This window comes from Anomaloglossus baeobatrachus, chromosome 4, assembly GCF_048569485.1.
Source record: "Anomaloglossus baeobatrachus isolate aAnoBae1 chromosome 4, aAnoBae1.hap1, whole genome shotgun sequence".
Classification (NCBI taxonomy): Eukaryota; Metazoa; Chordata; class Amphibia; order Anura; family Aromobatidae; genus Anomaloglossus; species Anomaloglossus baeobatrachus.
Genome location: NC_134356.1, coordinates 634,324,999 through 634,346,863, shown reverse-complemented (window position 1 = coordinate 634,346,863; position 21,865 = coordinate 634,324,999). Strand labels below are relative to the sequence as shown.

General features: G+C 53.4%; 1 long non-coding RNA gene across 1 annotated transcript; it reads left to right on the top strand.

Annotated features, from left to right (window-relative positions):
• The first annotated feature begins 686 nt into the window (after positions 1-686).
• Positions 687-20,508, top strand: LOC142301968 (uncharacterized). The gene is made up of 3 exons (XR_012752913.1): positions 687-770; positions 18,529-18,670; positions 19,500-20,508. It is a non-coding gene; the product is annotated as an uncharacterized LOC142301968 (long non-coding RNA).
• Positions 20,509-21,865: the final 1,357 nt, after the last annotated feature.

Genomic DNA, 21,865 nt, shown 5'->3' with positions numbered 1-21,865 from the left:
TATTCCTCTAGAATTTAGCTTTCTCATAGAGAACAGGCTAAATCCCAGTGGGCAGAAGGACCTGATCCTTTTTTCCACTAAGAATTGTATTAAAACACTTATTGGAACCTGGTCCTTTAGCCCACTAGGAATTAGCCTTCTTATGTAGAGCAGTCTAAATCCCAGTGGCCAGAAGGACCCGATCCTTTTTTCCCCACTAAAAATCGTATTAAAACACTCATTAGGACCTGGTCTTTTAGCCCACTAGGATTTAGCTTTCTTATAGAGAGCAGGCTATATCCCAGTGGGCAGAAGGACCTGGTCCCTTTTCCCACTAAGAATTGTATTAAAACACTCATTAGGACCTGGTCCTTTAGCCCACTAGGATTTAGCTTTCTCATAGAGAGCAGGCTATATATCCCAGTGGCCAGAAGGACCTGGTCCCTCTGCCCACTGGGAAATATCTGGCTCTGGATAGAGAAAGCTAAATCCCAGTGGGCAGAGGGACCAGGTCCTTTAGCACACTGGGATTTAGCTTTCTCTCTATAGAGTCGGCCATTTCCCAGTGGGCAGAGGGACCAGGTCCTTCTAGCCACTGGGATTTAACCACGACCATTGGTGGATGCAGTGCAAAGTTTCAGTTTCTATTCCTGCTCCTGATGAAACCCATGAAAGGAGGAGTTACTACTAGAGAAAAAGAAAAAAAATGACAGACAAGCAGCTAAGAGAGCGACAGAGGCAGAAGAAGCAGACGGTTCTCTATTGAAGCAGAAAATGGAACAAGACTTCTGGTAGGAATAGTTTTTAGGTTATCACAATGTATCCCTGATAAATGCCCCCCCCCCCCCACCCCTCTCTCCACAACAACGCCATCACTCTTTGTTGCTTTCTGGAATAACCCTGATGGTCAGTGGGGGTCTCTGATGGGACAACAGCTTTAGAGAATTTCTCTTTTATGCCCCTTTCACATGTCAGTGATTCTGGTATGTTTGTGCTTTTTTTTTTCACGTACCAGAATCACTGACATACGCACACCCATTATAATCAATGGGTCTGCTCACACATCAGTGTTTTTTCACGGACGTGTGTCCATGTTCCGCACATGCGTGTCTGTGATTTCCGCAAAGAGACATGTCCGTTTTCCCCCAGCATCACGGATGTTTAGTTTCAATAGAAATCAGTGGGTCAGTGAAAATCACGGATGGCACATGGAGTAACATCCGTGTGTCATCCGTGTGCGTTTTTTTTTTTTCCCCAAAGAAGACTAACTTTGTTCTGCCCCTTTTTTAAACAAATGACTCGCCCACCCCAGGACTATGGGACACCCGGTGCCGGGCCGGACTAGTCTGGGGGTAGTCAGTGGTGGCGGGGCCTGACTCCGTGGCCCTAGTGGGTGTCAGTTTTGAGTATGGCTTCAGACTTGGGGTTTGAATAAAGTTTGTGTTCGTGACGCCACCTGTGGTATGTGGCTATTAAGCCGCCGCTGCTGTGTAAGGCCTCCGGGGTGATGATATGGCAGCAATGGTGGTACTGCTCCCCACAGGTGGAGCGGTGCCCCGGGGACACTGTTGGTGCTCGTGAGAGTCTATGGTGTGATGGAAGGCTAAGCAGATAAAATAACAGAGACCACTCCAAGGGTGCAGTTCAAGTTCTTTACTCACAATTCTTGTCAAAGCCGGCAGGAACCCTTGGACTGCTGGGACCACTGTCAGGGACCTCCGCCGTTTCTGGGTGATTCTTGGAGCAAAACCCGGTGCCCTTCTCTTAAGTGACTCTGTCTTCCGCTGTCTTCCTAAGCCTTGCCTTTTGTAGGATAAACCTGGCTTGGCCTCCACAACAGCCTCCAGGCTGGTGGGTCACCTGTCGGCTGATTACCCCTTTTCTAGAAGTTCTGCTGTGGGCTGTGGCCCGGGGAGTTTACAACTTTCCCTGGGCCTCGGTTTTTACTGTTTGGAGATGATTTTGCACTCCTCCGGTTTCTAGGGACCGTCCCCTGTTGCAGCTTGATCCCTCCACTGATGTTCCTGTGGAGCAGGCCACCGCAGCTCTACAGCTACCCGTGGCCCTGGGACCCCTTCTGTCTTCTGCTTGGTGTCACTTGGACCCTCTGAGTCCCAGGATCTTCACCAGGAAGCGTCTCTTTCTTCGTTTCAGCTCCTGACTGACTTGGAGCTCTCTTTCCTTTCACTTCTCCTCCTTGCCTGCCTCCTGCAGACCTCCTCCTCCTTCCCCACACTCTCTCTATCTCTATCCCCTCACACTAGACTTTCCTTTCTGTGTCTACCCTCATGTGGCTCCTCCCACCTCCCCAGTTGCTCTGATCTACCCTATAGGAGCAGGGATGGGTCTTACGGCCCCTCCCAGCATGCAGCATGGGAGGGTTTCTGCCACTATCCCTGGTCCCAGTGTGTTCCTAGCAATGGGTGTAGTGTAGATTTACCAGGGGACCGGTGTTCACTCCCTTCCTCACCCAGAATGGGCATCACACCGCTGGATGGGGTGCAATGACCTGTGGCGACGGAAGCCTCAGGGGCGCCACACTCCCCCACAGCGAATCCCAGCACGTCCTCGGGCTGAAAAGACAACAAAACATGTGGAAAAACTGCAAAAACATTTTTGTTATGCATAACAATAAAACAATTAAACATTTCTTCCCTTTATGGGAGGCACAAGTATTTGAACGTTGCAAACTTCTTATAAAGAAACTTCTAAGTGTGCACTTTCAGTCTATTGCACAGTTTGGGCACATCCCCCATAATTCTGGTAGGGGGCACAACTGGTGCAACTATATACATCTTGGCTACAACAAGTCCAGTAGCCTGGCAGTTCGTTCAGCTTCCTTAAGCTACAAAAACAACATACCAGCCACTAAGTCCAGTGGCCTGGTAACACATGACACATAAACATTCACTGGGGACCACATTCCAGTTCCGTGGCCCGGTACATATAAACAAGGGGGGTGACTTCTTCGAAAAGCACAAGGGGCAGTAAGGCAGGGCAGGGTGTCATCTTAAAAAAGAACATTAGGGCAGCACAAAAGGGACATCTTCACAAAGAATGAGGGGCAGACAGGGGCTATTTACAGTTCAGCATCTTCTTACTTCTTTACATGTAGGGATTCTTCTCCGGCTCCCCACCTGGCAGCAGGTAGACAGCGGTCAGCACAGTCTGCGTCTGCTGGTCTTGGCGGGCCGCGCCTGGCATGGCGGCGGCCTGTATTGGAGTCGCTGCTGTGACCGATTCTTGACGGGCCGCACCTGGCGTGGCTGCAGCCTGGGCTTGGCAGGCCGCATCTGCGGCGTGGATTAACGTCGCCGCTGCGACGGGATCTTGTTTGTCCGAGCGGGGTATCGCTGCTGGGGCCTGAGCTGGACGGGCCGGGCTTGGCGTCGCTGCTGCGGTGTGGATGGGCGTCGCTCCGGCGGCGAAATCTTGGCGGGCCGCACCTGGCGTGGCTGCGGCCCAGATCGGCGTCGCCGTGTCGGGCATCTCTCCAGGGACCGCGGGCATGGTAGCGGGGGTTGGGGCACTGGCGCCGGCAGGGGCATTAAATGACTCACCCCTCAGTAGCATCTCCGGTGTTCTGGCGGTCGCTGCTCCGCGCGTCGCTTGCCGGATCTGCTGCATCACCTCCGCCTGCAGCCTTTCACACCACTGGTCCATCTCCCAGCCCCACCAGTCAGCGGAGTCTAGCTCTGGATCGCTGCGTGTGGACGCCATTCTCTCTGCGTCTCCTTCTGCACGATCTCCCAGCAGCAGACTCGTCGCTTCTTCTAGTAGCAGACTTTTGATGTTGCTCAGCAGCAGTCTGGTAACTTCCCGCTCCTTCATCCTGTCAGCCATCCTCCCGACCTCAGCCTTTGGCTCAGCGGCGGTCACAGGCCTGATCCAGGTAAGCTCTTCCTGGCCTCCGCTTACAGGAGCCATCTTCTCTCTTCCTCTAGGCAGCATTCTTAGCGCGCCATTTTTCATCCGCTGCTCTGCATAGCGGGCACTGCTTCGTGCTCTTTCTGCCAAGACCAAGGGGGCGGGGCTTCTCTTCGCACCCTTTCTTCTGGCACGCCCCCCTTCTTCCCGCTCTCAGCAGCGCTAATGGCGGCGGTTTTCACTGTAAAACACACAGTTTTGTCACACGGTTCTTCAGGCGCACAGTACCCGGTGGTCGCCGGGCACGAAATCCTGTTCGTGACGCCAAAAGTTGACTCGCCCACCCCAGGGCTATGGGACACCCGGTGCCGGGCCGGACTAGTCCGGGGGTAGTCAGTGGTGGCGGGGCCCGGCTCCGTGGCCCTGGTGGGTGTCAGTTTTGAGTATGGCTTCAGACTTGGAGTTTGAATAAAGTTTGTGTTCGTGACGCCACCTGTGGCATGTGGCTATTAAGCCGCCGCTGCTGTGTAAGGCCTCCGGGGTGATGATATGGCAGCAATGGTGGTACTGCTCCCCACAGGTGGAGCGGTGCCCCGGGGACACTGTTGGTGCTCGTGAGAGTCTATGGTGTGATGGAAGGCTAAGCAGATAAAATAACAGAGACCACTCCAAGGGTGCAGTTCAAGTTCTTTACTCACAATTCTTGTCAAAGCCGGCAGGAACCCTTGGACTGCTGGGACCACTGTCAGGGACCTCCGCCGTTTTTGGGTGATTCTTGGAGCAAAACACGGTGCCCTTCTCTTAAGTGACTCTGTCTTCTGTTGTCTTCCTAAGCCTTGCCTTTTGTAGGATAAACCTGGCTTGGCCTCCACAACAGCCTCCAGGCTGGGGGGTCACCTGTCGGCTGATTACCCCTTTTCTAGAGGTTCTGCTGTGGGCTGTGGCCCGGGGAGTTTACAACTTTCCCTGGGCCTCGGTTTTTACTGTTTGGAGATGATTTTGCACTCCTCCGGTTTCTAGGGACCGTCCGCTGTTGCAGCTTGATCCCTCCACCGATGTTCCTGTGGAGCAGGCCACCGCAGCTCTACAGCTACCCGTGGCCCTGGGACCCCTTCTGTCCTCTGCTTGGTGTCACCTGGACCCTCTGAGTCCCAGGATCTTCACCAGGAAGCGTCTCTTTCTTTGTTTCAGCTCCTGACTGACTTGGAGCTCTCTTTCCTTTCACTTCTCCTCCTTGCCTGCCTCCTGCAGACCTCCTTCTCCTTCCCCACACTCTCTCTATCTCTATCCCCTCACACTAGACTTTCCTTTCTGTGTCTACCCTCATGTGGCTCCTCCCACCTCCCCAGTTGCTCTGATCTACCCTATAGGAGCAGGGATGGGTCTTACGGCCCCTCCCAGCATGCAGCATGGGAGGGTTTCTGCCACTATCCCTGGTCCCAGTGTGTTCCTAGCAATGGGTGTAGTGTAGATTTACCAGGGGACCGGTGTTCACTCCCTTCCTCACGCAGAATGGGCATCACACCGCTGGATGGGGTGCAATGACCTGTGGCGACGGAAGCCTCAGGGGCGCCACACAAACTTGATTACATTCTGGTGTGCACTTCCAGTGTGGAGTTCAGGATTATGAGAATAGGTGTTTTAACATTGAGCTGTGTCTTATCTTGCAAAAATGGCCCCCCGTGTGGACCCTGAACGGCTAATTGCGTTAGTGGAAACCCATCCAGTCTTGTGGGATACCCGGGTTGAGGGGTATCACAATAGATTAACCACAGAGCAAGCATGGCTTCAAATAGCCGAAGAACTATATACTGGGGGTGGATGGGCAAATTTGTCTACTACAAAGCGTACAAAGTTTGGTAAGTGGTGCCATGATTGTGCCTTTTTGTCAATTTTTTAATTGTTTAAATTATGTTTTAAAAATGTGATGTAAAATATTTTATGTTTAATCTTTCTTTATTAAAGTAAACAAGAGAAATTTACAGGAAGAAAAAAAAAGAAGATTCAAATACGTGATTACTTCATGTCAACTTACAGAGAAGAGTATAAGCCACATCCTAACTAACACCTCTTCTCTTACTATCATAAGGCACGCATGTAAAATATTTTAAAGAAGGGTTGTACATTAATATTGTCTGTCCCTTTCCCAGTAATGGCCATACATATCAGTTTACTCAGAACTATATTGAAATGTGTTTCTGACCTAAAATTAGTGTTTTTACATTGCTTTAAACACTATAAAAACAAAAAAAATTAATACAAGCTGGCTGTGTGTTTGCTAGCATGTATTGTTAGCCACATTTTCTGACATGTAAGCTTACACCATATGGCTATGTGCCCCGCTGCGGAAAATGCGCGGATTTTGCCGCGGATTTCTCGCAGAAAAGCCGCAGATTTCCCGAAAATCTGCAGCTCAGGCACTTCCCAGCCATTTCTATGGCATTTTGGAAATGCTGTGCCCATGCAGCTAGGACCCAGGAGGAGAGCTGAACAGGGTGTGCAGGCAGCTAGGACCCAGGAGGAGAGCTGAACAAGGTGTGCAGGCAGCTAGGACCCAGGAGGAGAGCTGAACAGGGTGTGCAGGCAGCTAGGAGCCAGGAGGAGAGCTGAACAGGGTGTGCAGGTCGCTAGGACCCAGGAGGAGAGCTGAACAGGGTGTGCAGGTAGCTAGGACCCAGGAGGAGAGCTGAACAGGGTGTGCAGGTCGCTAGGACCCAGGAGGAGAGCTGAACAGGGTGTGCAGGTAGCTAGGACCCAGGAGGAGAGCTGAACAGGGTGTGCAGGCAGCTAGGACCCAGGAGGAGAGCTGAACAGGGTGTGCAGGCAGCTAGGACCCAGGAGAAGAGCTGAACAGGGTGTGCAGGCAGCTAGGACGCAGGAGAAGAGCTGAATAAGGTGTGCAGGCAGCTAGGACCCAGGAGGAGAGCTGAACAGGGTGTGCAGGCAGCTAGGACCCAGGAGGAGAGCTGAACAGGGTGTGCAGGTAGCTAGGACCCAGGAGGAGAGCTGAACAGGGTGTGCAGGTAGCTGGGACCCAGGAGGAGAGCTGAACAGGGTGTGCAGGTAGCTAGGACCCAGGAGGAGAGCTGAACAGGGTGTGCAGGCAGCTAGGACCCAGGAGAAGAGCTGAACAGGGTGTGCAGGCAGCTAGGACCCAGGAGGAGAGCTGAACAGGGTGTGCAGGCAGCTAGGACCCAGGAGGAGAGCTGAACAGGGTGTGCAGGCAGCTAGGACCCAGGAGAAGAGCTGAACAGGGTGTGCAGGCAGCTAGGACCCAGGAGGAGAGCTGAACAAGGTGTGCAGGCAGCTAGGACCCAGGAGAAGAGCTGAACAGGGTGTGCAGACATCTAGGATGCAGAAGAAGAGCTGAACAGGGTGTGCAGGCAGCTAGGACCCAGGAGGAGAGCTGAACAGGGTGTGCAGGCAGCTAGGACCCAGGAGAAGAGCTGAACAGGGTGTGCAGGCAGCTAGGACCCAGGAGGAGAGCTGAACAGGGTGTGCAGGCAGCTAGGACCCAGGAGAAGAGCTGAACAGGGTGTGCAGGCCGCTAGGACCCAGGAGGAGAGCTGAACAGGGTGTGCAGGCATCTAGGACCCAGGAGGAGAGCTGAACAGGGTGTGCAGGCAGCTAGGACGCAGGAGAAGAGCTGAATAAGGTGTGCAGGCAGCTAGGACCCAGGAGGAGAGCTGAACAGGGTGTGCAGGCAGCTAGGACCCAGGAGGAGAGCTGAACAGGGTGTGCAGGTAGCTAGGACCCAGGAGGAGAGCTGAACAGGGTGTGCAGGTAGCTGGGACCCAGGAGGAGAGCTGAACAGGGTGTGCAGGTAGCTAGGACCCAGGAGGAGAGCTGAACAGGGTGTGCAGGCAGCTAGGACCCAGGAGAAGAGCTGAACAGGGTGTGCAGGCAGCTAGGACCCAGGAGGAGAGCTGAACAGGGTGTGCAGGCAGCTAGAACCCAGGAGGAGAGCTGAACAGGGTGTGCAGACATCTAGGATGCAGAAGAAGAGCTGAACAGGGTGTACAGGAAGCTAGGACCCAGGAGGAGAGCTGAACAGGGTGTGCAGGCAGCTAGGACCCAGGAGAAGAGCTGAACAGGGTGTGCAGGCAGCTAGGACCCAGGAGGAGAGCTGAACAGGGTGTGCAGGCAGCTAGGACCCAGGAGAAGAGCTGAACAGGGTGTGCAGGCAGCTAGGACCCAGTAGGAGAGCTGAACAGGGTGTGCAGGCAGCTAGGACCCAGGTGGAGAGCTGAACAGGGTGTGCAGGCAGCTAGGACCCAGGAGAAGAGCTGAACAGGGTGTGCAGACATCTAGGATGCAGAAGAAGAGCTGAACAGGGTGTGCAGGCAGCTAGGACCCAGGAGAAGAGCTGAACAGGGTGTGCAGGCAGCTAGGACCCAGGAGGAGAGCTGAACAGGGTGTGTAGGAAGCTAGGACCAAGGAGGAGAGCTGAACAGGGTGTGCAGGCAGCTAGGACCCAGGAGAAGAGCTGAACAGGGTGTGCAGACATCTAGGATGCAGAAGAAGAGCTGAACAGGGTGTGCAGGCAGCTAGGACCCAGGAGGAGAGCTGAACAGGGTGTGCAGGTAGCTGGGACCCAGGAGAAGAGCTGAACAGGGTGTGCAGGCAGCTAGGACCCAGGAGGAGAGCTGAACAGGGTGTGCAGGCAGCTAGGACCGAGGAGAAGGGTTGAACAGGGTGTGCAGGCAGCTAGGACCCAGGAGGAGAGCTGAACAGGGTGTGCAGGCAGCTAGGACCCAGGAGGAGAGCTGAACAGGGTGTGCAGGCAGCTAGGACCCAGGAGGAGAGCTGAACTGGTTGTGCAGGCAGCTAAGACCCAGAAGGAGAGCTGAACAGAGTGTGCAGGCAGGTAGGACCCAAGAGGAGGGCTGAACAGGGTGTGCAGGCAGCTAGGACCCAGGAGGAGAGCTGAGCAGGGTGTGCAGGCAGCTAGGACCCAGGAGGAGAGCTGAACAGGGTGTGCAGGCAGCTAGGACCGAGGAGAAGGGTTGAACAGGGTGTGCAGGCAGCTAGGACCCAGGAGGAGAGCTGAACAGGGTGTGCAGGCAGCTAGGACCCAGGAGGAGAGCTGAACAGGGTGTGCAGGCAGCTAGGACCCAGGAGGAGAGCTGAACTGGTTGTGCAGGCAGCTAAGACCCAGAAGGAGAGCTGAACAGAGTGTGCAGGCAGGTAGGACCCAAGAGGAGGGCTGAACAGGGTGTGCAGGCAGCTAGGACCCAGGAGGAGAGCTGAGCAGGGTGTGCAGGCAGCTAGGACCCAGGAGGAGGGCCGAACAGGGTGTGCAGGCAGCTAGAACCCAGGAGGAGAGCTAGGACCCAGGAGGAGAGCTGAACAGGGTGTGCAGGCAGCTAGGACCCAGGAGAAGAGCTGAACAGGGTGTGCAGGCAGCTAGGACCCAGCAGGAGAAATGAACAGGGTGTGCAGACAGCTAGGACCCAGTAGGAGAGCTGAACTGGGTGTGCAGGCAGCTAGGACCCAGGAGGAGAGCTGAACAGGGTGTGCAGGCAGCTAGGACCCAGGAGGAGAGCTGTACAGGGTGTGCAGGCAGCTAGGACCCAGGAGAAGAACTGAACTGGGTGTGCAGGCAGCTAGGACCCAGGAGGAGAGCTGAGCAGGGTGTGCAGGCAGCTAGGACCCAGGAGAAGGGCTGAACAGGGTGTGCAGGCAGCTAGGACCCAGGAGGAGAGCTGAACAGGGTGTGCAGACATCTAGGATGCAGAAGAAGAGCTGAACAGGGTGTACAGGAAGCTAGGACCCAGGAGGAGAGCTGAACAGGGTGTGCAGGCAGCTAGGACCCAGGAGGAGAGCTGAACAGGGTGTGCAGACATCTAGGATGCAGAAGAAGAGCTGAACAGGGTGTACAGGAAGCTAGGACCCAGGAGGAGAGCTGAACAGGGTGTGCAGGCAGCTAGGACCCAGGAGAAGAGCTGAACAGGGTGTGCAGGCAGCTAGGACCCAGGAGGAGAGCTGAACAGGGTGTGCAGGCAGCTAGGACCCAGGAGAAGAGCTGAACAGGGTGTGCAGGCAGCTAGGACCCAGTAGGAGAGCTGAACAGGGTGTGCAGGCAGCTAGGACCCAGGTGGAGAGCTGAACAGGGTGTGCAGGCAGCTAGGACCCAGGAGAAGAGCTGAACAGGGTGTGCAGACATCTAGGATGCAGAAGAAGAGCTGAACAGGGTGTGCAGGCAGCTAGGACCCAGGAGAAGAGCTGAACAGGGTGTGCAGGCAGCTAGGACCCAGGAGGAGAGCTGAACAGGGTGTGTAGGAAGCTAGGACCAAGGAGGAGAGCTGAACAGGGTGTGCAGGCAGCTAGGACCCAGGAGAAGAGCTGAACAGGGTGTGCAGACATCTAGGATGCAGAAGAAGAGCTGAAAAGGGTGTGCAGGCAGCTAGGACCCAGGAGGAGAGCTGAACAGGGTGTGCAGGCAGCTGGGACCCAGGAGAAGAGCTGAACAGGGTGTGCAGGCAGCTAGGACCCAGGAGGAGAGCTGAACAGGGTGTGCAGGCAGCTAGGACCGAGGAGAAGGGTTGAACAGGGTGTGCAGGCAGCTAGGACCCAGGAGGAGAGCTGAACAGGGTGTGCAGGCAGCTAGGACCCAGGAGGAGAGCTGAACAGGGTGTGCAGGCAGCTAGGACCCAGGAGGAGAGCTGAACTGGTTGTGCAGGCAGCTAAGACCCAGAAGGAGAGCTGAACAGAGTGTGCAGGCAGGTAGGACCCAAGAGGAGGGCTGAACAGGGTGTGCAGGCAGCTAGGACCCAGGAGGAGAGCTGAGCAGGGTGTGCAGGCAGCTAGGACCCAGGAGGAGGGCCGAACAGGGAGTGCAGGCAGCTAGAACCCAGGAGGAGAGCTGAACAGGGTGTGCAGGCAGCTAGGACCCAGGAGGAGAGCTGAACAGGGTGTGCAGACATCTAGGATGCAGAAGGAGAGCTGAACAGGGTGTGCAGGCAGCTAGGACCCAGGAGGAGAGCTGAACAGGGTGTGCAGGCAGCTAGGACGCAGGAGGAGGGCTGAACAGGGTGTGCAGGCAGCTAGGACCCAGGAGGAGGGCTGAACAGGGTGTGCAGGCAGCTAGGACCCAGGAGGAGAGCTGAACATGGTGTGCAGGCAGCTAGGACCCAGGAGGAGAGCTGAACAGGGTGTGCAGGCAGCTAGGACCCAGGAGGAGAGCTGAACAGGGTGTGCAGGCAGCTAGGACCCAGGAGGAGAGCTGAACAGGGTGTGCAGGCAGCTAGGACCCAGGAGGAGAGCTGAACAGGGTGTGCAGGCAGCTAGGACCCAGGAGAAGAGCTGAACAGGGTGTGCAGGTAGCTAGGACCCAGCAGGAGAAATGAACAGGGTGTGCAAACAGCTAGGACCCAGTAGGAGAGCTGAACTGGGTGTGCAGGCAGCTAGGACCCAGGAGGAGAGCTGAACAGGGTGTGCAGGCAGCTAGGACCCAGGAGGAGAGCTGTACAGGGTGTGCAGACAGCTAGGACCCAGTAGGAGAGCTGAACTGGGTGTGCAGGCAGCTAGGACCCAGGAGGAGAGCTGAACAGGGTGTGCAGGCAGCTAGGACCCAGGAGGAGAGCTGTACAGGGTGTGCAGGCAGCTAGGACCCAGGAGAAGAACTGAACTGGGTGTGCAGGCAGCTAGGACCCAGGAGGAGAGCTGAGCAGGGTGTGCAGGCAGCTAGGACCCAGGAGAAGGGCTGAACAGGGTGTGCAGACATCTAGGATGCAGAAGGAGAGCTGAACAGGGTGTGCAGGCAGCTAGGTCCCAGGAGGAGAGCTGAACAGGGTTTGCAGGCAGCTAAGACCCAGGAGGAGGGCTGAACAGGGTGTGCAGGTAGCTAGGACCCAGGAGGACAGCTGAACAGGGTGTGCAGGCAGCTAGGACCCAGGAGGAGAGCTGAACAGGGTGTGCAGGCAGCTAGGACCCAGGAGGAGAGCTGAACAGGGTGTGCAGGCAGCTAGGACCCAGGAGGAGAGCTGAACAGGGTGTGCAGGCAGCTAGGACCCAGGAGGAGAGCTGATCTGGGTGTGCAGGCAGCTAGGACCCAGGAGGAGAGCTGAAAAGGGTGTGCAGGCAGCTAGGACCCAGGAGGAGGGCTGAACAGGGTGTGCAGGCAGCTAGGACCCAGGAGGAGAGCTGAACTGGGTGTGCAGACTGTACAGACATGAATCAACACTATACCCTCTAAAACACATCCCCATCCCAACAGAAAACACACAGACACAATATTTGGCAGGTATCGGTCACAGCTTTACTTGGATATATAAATTTTTTATAAAATTTTTCACTCCGTATAAAATGTAAACATCAACAAACAACTTCGGAGGTGAGAAGGGATCTCAGACACACGACCGTGGACTTCCGCTCTCCCACCAAACTCCTGTTTAAACATGCCGCTGTGACTTCACTTGAGAAAATGTTATTAACTGTTGACAACAGAAAAGAGAATAATGTCATAAACAATGAAAACGAATAGCAACAGGGAGGGAGGGAGGGACGAGCTGCTGCCGGATCCTGGAAACCCCCAGGGGAAGAGGGGATAACCCCACCCCCGACTCCCTATATATAGGAAAGGGGCACGTGATATAATGGGGCTCAAACTCTAAGGAGGAGCTGGGAGGAGTCCCCTCCTCCCCAGGGAGAGCAGGATCCAGGGATGTGGATGAGGCTGACAATTACAACAGCAGCAGGATTAACCCCTTGCTGCACAGTCTGGGGCAGTATCGTTAACCACTACACCGCCCTCCAGGCAGCTAGGACCCAGGAGGAGAGCTGAAGAGGGTGTGCAGACATCTAGGATGCAGAAGGAGAGCTGAACTGGGTGTGCAGGCAGCTAGGACCCAGGAGGAGAGCTGAACAGGGTGTGCAGGCAGCTAGGACCCAGGAGGAGGGCTGAACAGGGTGTGCAGGCAGCTAGGACCCAGGGGAGAGCTGAACAGGGTGTGCAGGCAGCTAGGACCCAGGAGGAGAGCTGAACAGGGTGTGCAGGCAGCTAGGACCCAGGAGGAGAGCTCAACAGGGTGTGCAGGCAGCTAGTACCCAGGAGGAGGGCTGAACAGGGTGTGCAGGCAGCTAGGACCCAGGAGAAGAGCTGAACAGGGTGTGCAGGCAGCTAAGACCCAGGAGGAGAGCTGAACAGGGTGTGCAGGCAGCTAGGACCCAGGAGGAGAGCTGAACAGGGTGTGCAGGCAGCTAGGACCCAGGAGGAGAGCTGAACAGGGTGTGCAGGCAGCTAGGACCCAGGAGGAGAGCTGAACAGGGTGTGCAGGCAGCTAGGACCCAGGAGAAGGGCTGAACAGGGTGTGCAGACATCTAGGATGCAGAAGGAGAGCTGAACAGGGTGTGCAGGCAGCTAGGACCCAGGAGGAGAGCTGAGCAGGGTGTGCAGGCAGCTAGGACCCAGGAGAAGGGCTGAACAGGGTGTGCAGACATCTAGGATGCAGAAGGAGAGCTGAACAGGGTGTGCAGGCAGCTAGGTCCCAGGAGGAGAGCTGAACAGGGTGTGCAGGCATCTAGGACCCAGGAGGAGAGCTGAACAGGGTGTGCAGGCAGCTAGGACCCAGGAGGAGAGCTGAACAGGGTGTGCAGGCAGCTAGGACCCAGGAGGAGAGCTGAACAGGGTGTGCAGGCAGCTAGGACCCAGGAGGAGGACTGAACAGGGTGTGCAGGCAGCTAGGACCAAGGAGGAGAGCTGAACAGGGTGTGCAGGCAGCTAGGATGCAGAAGGAGAACTGAACAGAGTGTGCAGGCAGCTATGACCCAGGAGGAGAGCTGAACAGGGTGTGCAGGCAGCTAGGACCCAGGAGGAGAGCTTAACAGGGTTTGCAGACATCTAGGATGCAGGAGGAGAGCTGAACAGGGTGTGCAGGCAGCTAGGATGCAGGAGGAGAGCTGAACATGGTGTGCAGGCAGCTAGGACCCAGGAGGAGAGCTGAACAGGGTGTGCAGGCAGCTAGGACCCAGGAGGAGAGCTCAACAGGGTGTGCAGGCAGCTAGGACCCAGGAGGAGAGCTGAACAGGGTGTGCAGGCAGCTAGGACCCAGGAGAAGGGCTGAACAGGGTGTGCAGACATCTAGGATGCAGAAGGAGAGCTGAACAGGGTGTGCAGGCAGCTAGGACCCAGGAGGAGAGCTGAGCAGGGTGTGCAGGCAGCTAGGACCCAGGAGAAGGGCTGAACAGGGTGTGCAGACATCTAGGATGCAGAAGGAGAGCTGAACAGGGTGTGCAGGCAGCTAGGTCCCAGGAGGAGAGCTGAACAGGGTGTGCAGGCAGCTAGGACCCAGGAGGAGAGCTGAACAGGGTGTGCAGGCAGCTAGGACCCAGGAGGAGAGCTGAACAGGGTGTGCAGGCAGCTAGGACCCAGGAGGAGAGCTGAACAGGGTGTGCAGGCAGCTAGGACCCAGGAGGAGGACTGAACAGGGTGTGCAGGCAGCTAGGACCAAGGAGGAGAGCTGAACAGGGTGTGCAGGCAGCTAGGATGCAGAAGGAGAACTGAACAGAGTGTGCAGGCAGCTAGGACCCAGGAGGAGAGCTGAACAGGGTGTGCAGGCAGCTAGGACCCAGGAGGAGAGCTTAACAGGGTTTGCAGGCAGCTAGGACCCAGGAGGAGAGCTGAACAGGGTATGCAGACATCTAGGATGCAGGAGGAGAGCTGAACAGGGTGTGCAGGCAGCTAGGACCCAGGAGGAGAGCTGAACAGGGTGTGCAGGCAGGTAGGACCCAGGAGGAGAGCTGAATAGGGTGTGCAGGCAGGTAGGACCCAGGAGGAGAGCTGAACAGGGTGTGCAGGCAGCTAGGACCTAGGAGGAGGGCTGAACATGGTGTGCAGCTAAGGGTATGTTCACACATCAGGTTTTTGCTGTGCGGCACAATCCGGCGCTTTGCGGGAAAAACGCATCCGGGTTTTTTTTGCCGCCGGGTGCGGTTTTACCACATAGACTTTTATTAGCGCCGGATTGTGCCGCATGTACTTACGTTTGATCCGGTTTTTGCCGGATGCGGCAAAAATCGTCACTTCGGCGGCCGCACAGGACGCAGAGAGGAACGTTTTTTGCCAGCGGCAAAAAAATGCATAGCGCCGGGTGCGGTGCTGTGCGGCATGGTGCATACTGAAAGTCTATGCGAGTCGGATACGGTGTCATGCTTCAAACGCCGGAAGCATGTACCGTATCCGATTTTTACTTCTGAGCATGCCCAAAAGTGATATAAATTCATTGCTTGTCAGAAAATCAAACAATGAATCCCTCACTCTCTCTCAAACTCTCTCACTCACTGACTGACTCACTGACTCATTCACTCACTCTCACCCACTCACCGATCACCGGCGCGGGGCTGCACGGCTGTCACACTGCTCCGGCGGCTTCTCCTAATTTGAAAATGCCGGCCGCCCATTATTCAATCTCGTATTCACACCGGCGCCTATGATTAGTTGCAGTCAGACACACCCCGACGCTGAGTAACAGCTGTCACTACCAATCACAGCCGCCAGTGGGCGGGTCTATATTGTGCAGTAAAATAAATAAATAACTAAAAGAAAAACGGCGTGCGGTCCCCCCCCCCCAATTTTGATACCAGTCAAGATAAAGCCACACGGCTGAAGGCTGGTATTCTCAGGATGGGGAGCTCTACGTTATGGGGAGCCCCCCAGCCTAAAAATATCAGCCAGCAGCCGCCCGGAATTGCCGCATCCATTAGATGCGACAGTCCCAGGACTCTACCCGGCTCTTCCCGAATTGCCCTGGTGCGGTGGCAATCGGGGTAATAAGGGGTTAATCATGGCAGGCGTCTATGAGACACCCCCAATGATTAACCTGTAAATGAAAGTAAATAAATACATACACCCAAAAAAATCCTTTATTTGGAATAAAAGACAAAAAAAACACCCTCTTTCACCATTTTATTAAAATCCCCAAATACCCCTCCAGGTCCGACGTAATCCACAGAGGTCCCGCGACGCTCTCAGCTCTACTATATTAAGCTGACAGGAACGGCAGTAGAACACCGCCTCTCTCTATCAGCTCCACGCAGCAACTGAAGGGAGTCGCGCTGTCAGCGGTGATGTCACTGAGGTAATGCCGGGTTGTGTGTGGTGAAGATGCGTGCAGAGTAATGCCTGCGTGTGCGGTGATGATGCGTACTGGGTAGTGCAGGGGTGTGCGGTGATGATGCGTGCTGGGTAGTGCCTGCGTGTGCGGTGATGATGCGTGCTGGGTAGTGCCTGCGTGTGCGGTGATGATGTGTGCTGGGTAGTGCCTGCGTGTGTGGTGATGATGCGTGCGAGGTAGTGCCTGCATGTGTGCGTGTGGGGTTTCTCTCTCTCAGCATAAAACAAAAAAACGGATCCGTCGCATCAGTTTTTTCACAATCTGAGACGGATCCGTTGCATCAGGCACAAACCAGATTGTGCCTGATTGGAAAAAACTGATGTGTGAACAGCAGCTCTGCCAGGCAGGGGTTCAGTGGTCGGTAGCTGATAGAAGCATTGCAAATGCTTCTATCTTTTCATATTACCGGCCAGTGCTGTTCACCTGCAGGAGAGGACACAAGTGGTAAGTACACACTGTCCTCTCCCCAATGTCCTGATCTACCGTGGTGTGCCTGTAGCATTGAGATGCAAACACTGTTTGATTCTCAATGCTGCAGGGCAGGCACACACGATACATAAGGACACATGGGAGTCAGAGAAACACTGCCAGAGGATCTCACGCTCCGGCCGGGGGCGGGGGGAGGGGAATCAGCGCTGGGGAGATTCAGTTTTCATACCTTAGCAGCAGCACAGACCAAAGAGCAGACAGAGACTAGTTTCGGGCAGCGCGCTCCGCTCTGTTATGCTCACGTCACGTGTTAGGATGGTAGGAGGGAAAAGCAGCGAGGCAGGGAGAGAGTGGGTGGGCGGAGCCACGGGATACGGACCTCCCGCCCGGGGCAACGGGACAAACAATGCAAATCGTGATAGTCCCGCTGTATCCGGGACAGTTGGGAGGTATGGTGTACTTCAAAACGTAACCTCTTCTAATGTTTATCTTTAAGTTACATTAAAAATCAGGTATGATGTTGACACCTATCTGCCTGTTGGGGCTGTGCGGCTGATGCATTTTCTGCCCACAAAAAGCAGCTTATTAGGCTAACATTTCAAAAACCAAATATTGTTTTTCAGCCTCAAAACTCTGTAGACAAGGCATCATAATCAACATCATGCTGTTCTCTTTTGATCACACCCATGAAGTCAGTATAGAGGCGCCCGTGACTCCGCCATGATGTTGATAATGATGTTCTGTCTACTAAACAGAATGCTTCACTACAAACCAATGAAAAATGTAATTATTATTTGGTGGGTGAGTAGGAGTTTGTTGCTTAATCATCTGATATACAACACAGCAACAACCTACAGGTATGTTTCAACTTCATACCTTTATTTGCTTGCCCAATATTAAAAAAAAAATAAAAAATAAATTTGTCAACATATCCCTAGCCCACTCATTGACAAAGGTTGAGATATCCGTTGCCTCCTCTTAAAACATTTTGCACTGAGGCGTTGTATTGTTGGACACAAAAATTTTACACAAGTGCAAATTTTTAGAACAAAGTAAATTAAATGATGTCATTGTGGCAAAAGCTGACAACAGCTGAAGCAATAGTAACATCATGATGGAGAATATGGCCAACAGGTCAGCAGGTAGTTAATATATTTAAAGGGAACCTGTCATCAGAAATTTGGCTTTCAACCTAAATGTTTCCCCCTCTGCAGCTCCTGGGCTGCATTCTAGTAAGGTTTCTATACTTTTTGTGCCCCCTTTTAAACCAAAATAAATACTTTATAAACTTGTACCTTTCGGTTTGAAAATCTTGTAAATCATCCATGGGGGCGGGCCGTGTGGCGTCCGTTGCTGTATCTTACGCCGTCCCCCATGCTCCAAATCATCCCTCAGGACGCCGCCCACTGCGCCCGAGGTCCCGTGCACGCCGGGACACCTGGTGACGTGGTCGCAGGCACGAGAGTATGGGCGGCGCTGTGATTGCATCGCAAGTGCCCGCCCATACTCTCGTGCCTGCCCTTTCCCCACTGCCTCCAGTGTTCTGCGCCGGCCCGACGTCACCTCCTCCCCATTGTACCCTGCAGCAGGAAATAGATGGGAGGAGCGGAGCAGGCCACTACAGGAGAAGCGGAGAGGATCTGAGCGACGTACAGAGGGGAGAGCGCGCCCACGAGAGTATGGGCGGGCACTTGCGATGCAATCACAGCGCCGCCCATACTCTCGTGCCTGCAACCACGTCACTAGGTGTCCCGGCGTGCACGGGATCTCGGGCGCAGTGGCCGGCGTCCTGAGGGATGATTTGGAGCATGGGGGACAGCGTAAGATACAGCAACGGACACCAGACGGCCCGCCCCCATGGATGATTTACAAGATTTTCAAACTGAAAGGTACAGTTTTATAAAGTATTTATTTTGGTTTAAAAGGGGGCACAAAAAGTATAGAAACCTTACTAGAATGCAGCCCAGGAGCTGCAGAAGGGACAACATTTAGGTTGAAAGCCAAATTTCTGATGACAGGTTCCCTTTAACTTGCCAACGTTAACTTTGTAAAAAAACAAGCACTGCTTTTCCAGACTGTTTCTGTGTTTAAATTTGGTTAATATTAAAGCCTGTTTAATGTATTCTCTTTTTTTGGACAGTTGAAATATTGAAACGGCGCTGGCGCTCATTTAGGGACCAATATAGACGAGAGTTTAACGCTCTCCTTTCAACATCCAAGAAGAGGCCGTATATCTATTATCACAATTTGCAGTTTCTTCGTCCAGTTATGGAATTAAACCAGTAAGTGATTCTACATAGGTTGGCAATGTTTAAACCATTTAAAAAATTTAACTAAGTCTAAAATTTAAATGTATAAGGCTAGGTTCACATTTCCGTTGTTTTGCATCAGTCACATGCGTTGCTTGACGCATGTGACTGATGCATTGTACAATGGATGTCAATGAACAGAAATTCATTGTCGGACTCCGTTGTGTGCGGGGGGCGGAGTGTGGGGGGCGAAGTGCGGGGTGGGTGGAGCCGAGGGGGGCTGTGGAGCTGAGGACGTCAGTGCCGCGGTCTGCATGGTGAGACATGGTGACAGTGCCACGGTCTGCATGGGACAGGTGAGTGTGAGTGTGTACTGTGTGTGTATGTGTATACATGCGGATTGCGGGAGGGGGCGGAGCCGAGCGGGGAATTGTCGAGCTCCTTGCACACGTAACCAGGGTAAATATCGGGTAACTAGGCAAAGCGCATTGCTTGGTAACCTGATGTGTATCCTGGTTACGTGTGCAGGGAGCCAGAGAGAGCATGCGCAGCGAAATTCTACCGATTGCCCTGCTCCAAAATGTTACAAGCTGCGTTCCTTCCGCCCCGCGGTCAGTCGTTCCACGACTGATCAGTCGGACGGAGGATGCAACGCAGCATCATCAGTCACAATCTGCCGCTCATATAAGTCTATGGGAACAACGGAATCCGCCAAACGGATTCCGTTGTTTACCAGAGCAGCAGATTGTGACTGATTCTATTTAACGGAAGTGTGAACCTAGCCTTATGTGAAAACAAAGCAAAGGCGTATGTAATTCTTGGTGTATGTAATTTCATATGATCATATTTTTATTTTGCATAGGATAGATGATAATCTGGATAAATCAGAATCTGAGTCTGCTACAGCCGGACCCTCCACCCGTATTACCTCGCAATCAGAGACAGATACACAAGTGGAGGCAGAGACAAGTCAAGGCAACGAGCCACAAGTAGATGCAGATGCTGGAGAGGGCCCAAGTGGAGCTGCTGTCAACACTAGACAGCCAGCAGGTCAATTGGCATCCGATTCTGCATCCCAAGTCCCAACCCAACGTGTGCTCCCTAGGCCCAGTGTTGCTTTATTTAAAATTCGACGGATGCGACGTTCAAAGGAGATTACCTCTCTGCCAGACTTAATAGAAAGCCGTGTTCTCCATATCCTAAATAGTCAAAACCCTGAAACAGATGCCGAGCAGTTTTGCAGGTCCCTTGGCCCACATCTCACTTTGGTTCCAGCCAACCGGCAGGTCCGAGTAAGGGCAGGTATTCTGCATCTGCTTGAGGCCAGCCAGGAAGGGAATGACCCAACCAATGTTCTAAATATGCTAAGACACTGGTGGGATGAGCAGCAGGCAAGCTATGAGACCACCGTGGCCACCAGCAATTCACCAACTCATCATCATTCTGCTGGGACATCTGTCCCAACAACAACTGGCCAGACATATGGCCTTGAGCAGCCCATGACATCCTATAACCCACAACAATCTACTGCTGGCTCTTTAACTGGGCAGCAATTGCCTGCGCCAGCCATTTCCCAGCAACCTTCTGCTCCCACCTACTTGCCTTTGTCCCAGTAGGAACGGCCAGGCCAATATGCTAATTATGGCTCATCATTTCAATACAACCAACAACCCCCCCCCTCCTCTGCCATCCTCCTACTATGGAGAAGGAAAAAGCTGTGGAGAGAAAGCACAAAAATAGGGTCTTACCCCAGTATGTACGGGGTGGAGGGGGGGGGTGAAACTACTCACCAAGTGTCGTTGTGAAAGTCACAACAACTGTAATCGCATGTAGTATTTGATCATAGGCTGCAGCCACCCAATGGCAGATAACAGAGAACACAAGAGAGAGGGGTGTTAGATACTGTGCCAAAAGATCACTTGGACAGATGTTCAGATTAATGTATCTTTTTGAGATCTGAACATCTGTCCAAGTGATCTTTTGGCACAGTATCTAACACCCCTCTCTCTTGTGTTCTCTGTTATCCTCCTACTATGGTTCATCTAGAGAATCATATAATTACCCACACTCTGTTGTTCCTTTATCCCACATGCTACAGACAACCACACATGTTACCCAACCCACAACCACCCAGAGCCAACGTACTCAAAGGGCCACAAAGTCCACCCCGAGCAATCAGGCCTGCTCCCAATCACAAACTGAGTGATTGGCTTAGTCACTAAAATATTGTAGTTGACTTCTTGCAGTTATTATTTAATGTTTATCAAAATCCCAATAGTTTGTTTCTTCTAACTCACATTTCATACCCAAAATTAGGGAGGAAAGTGAGGGGTGCGTTTTATAATCAGAATGTAGCTTACCGGGGGTGGTGGAGAGAAGTTGCACGTGTCTGGGGAAATGGTTGGGGCGACTGTGCAAAGGCTGTAGTGGATGGGCTTGTGATGCTGCTGCAACTGGTCCTGGGGCTGCGGCAGCTGGGCGGGTTTGGTGTCAGCTGGTGCAGGGGCTGTAGCCCTGTGGGGCAGCCAATAATGACTTCAAATAATGTTGCCAGGAGTCAGTGCGTGCACAGATGGAGCTCTTGGCTAAAGTATTTTTCAGCACATGCGCCACCTCCGCTCCATTCATCTGTCAGCAGTGGACTTAATAAGAAGGTGTGCAGAGGTGGCGCTTAAGCATATGATATCTCTGCTTGCTATAGAGCCAAGAGCTCAATCTGCTCACGTGCCGACTCCAGCCGCCATTTCTTTGAAGCCCTCTCCGCCCACCAATGCTGCAGCCCAAGCCCCAGCACAGCTGCTCAAGCACCATCACAGCTTCCCCTTCAGCCACCACTTCACCAGCACAGCTGTCAGTTTGTTGAACAGCATGTGGGAGAACCACTGCCCTTGCAACCTGTGACCCCAAGCGACCACCGCTGCCACCTCCTCCGGTAATACACCACCAGACTATAAGACAAAACCCATTCTTTTGTTTAGAACCTTTTATAGTTTGATTTTGTGGAGCATCATATAACCTAATGTGTATTTTTTAAAAAAAAAATATGGTAATACCATTTTTGTTTGGTTATGTAACCAAAATATTAGTGGTGCATTTGAGTTTAAATGTTTTTGTTTGAATAAAAAAATTTGAGCAAATTTTTTGACGTATGGCTTTATATCTAAATTTTTGTGTAAAAAAAAATGTGGCCAAAATATTTTGGGGCAGAGGTAGGCCAACATTGCCCTC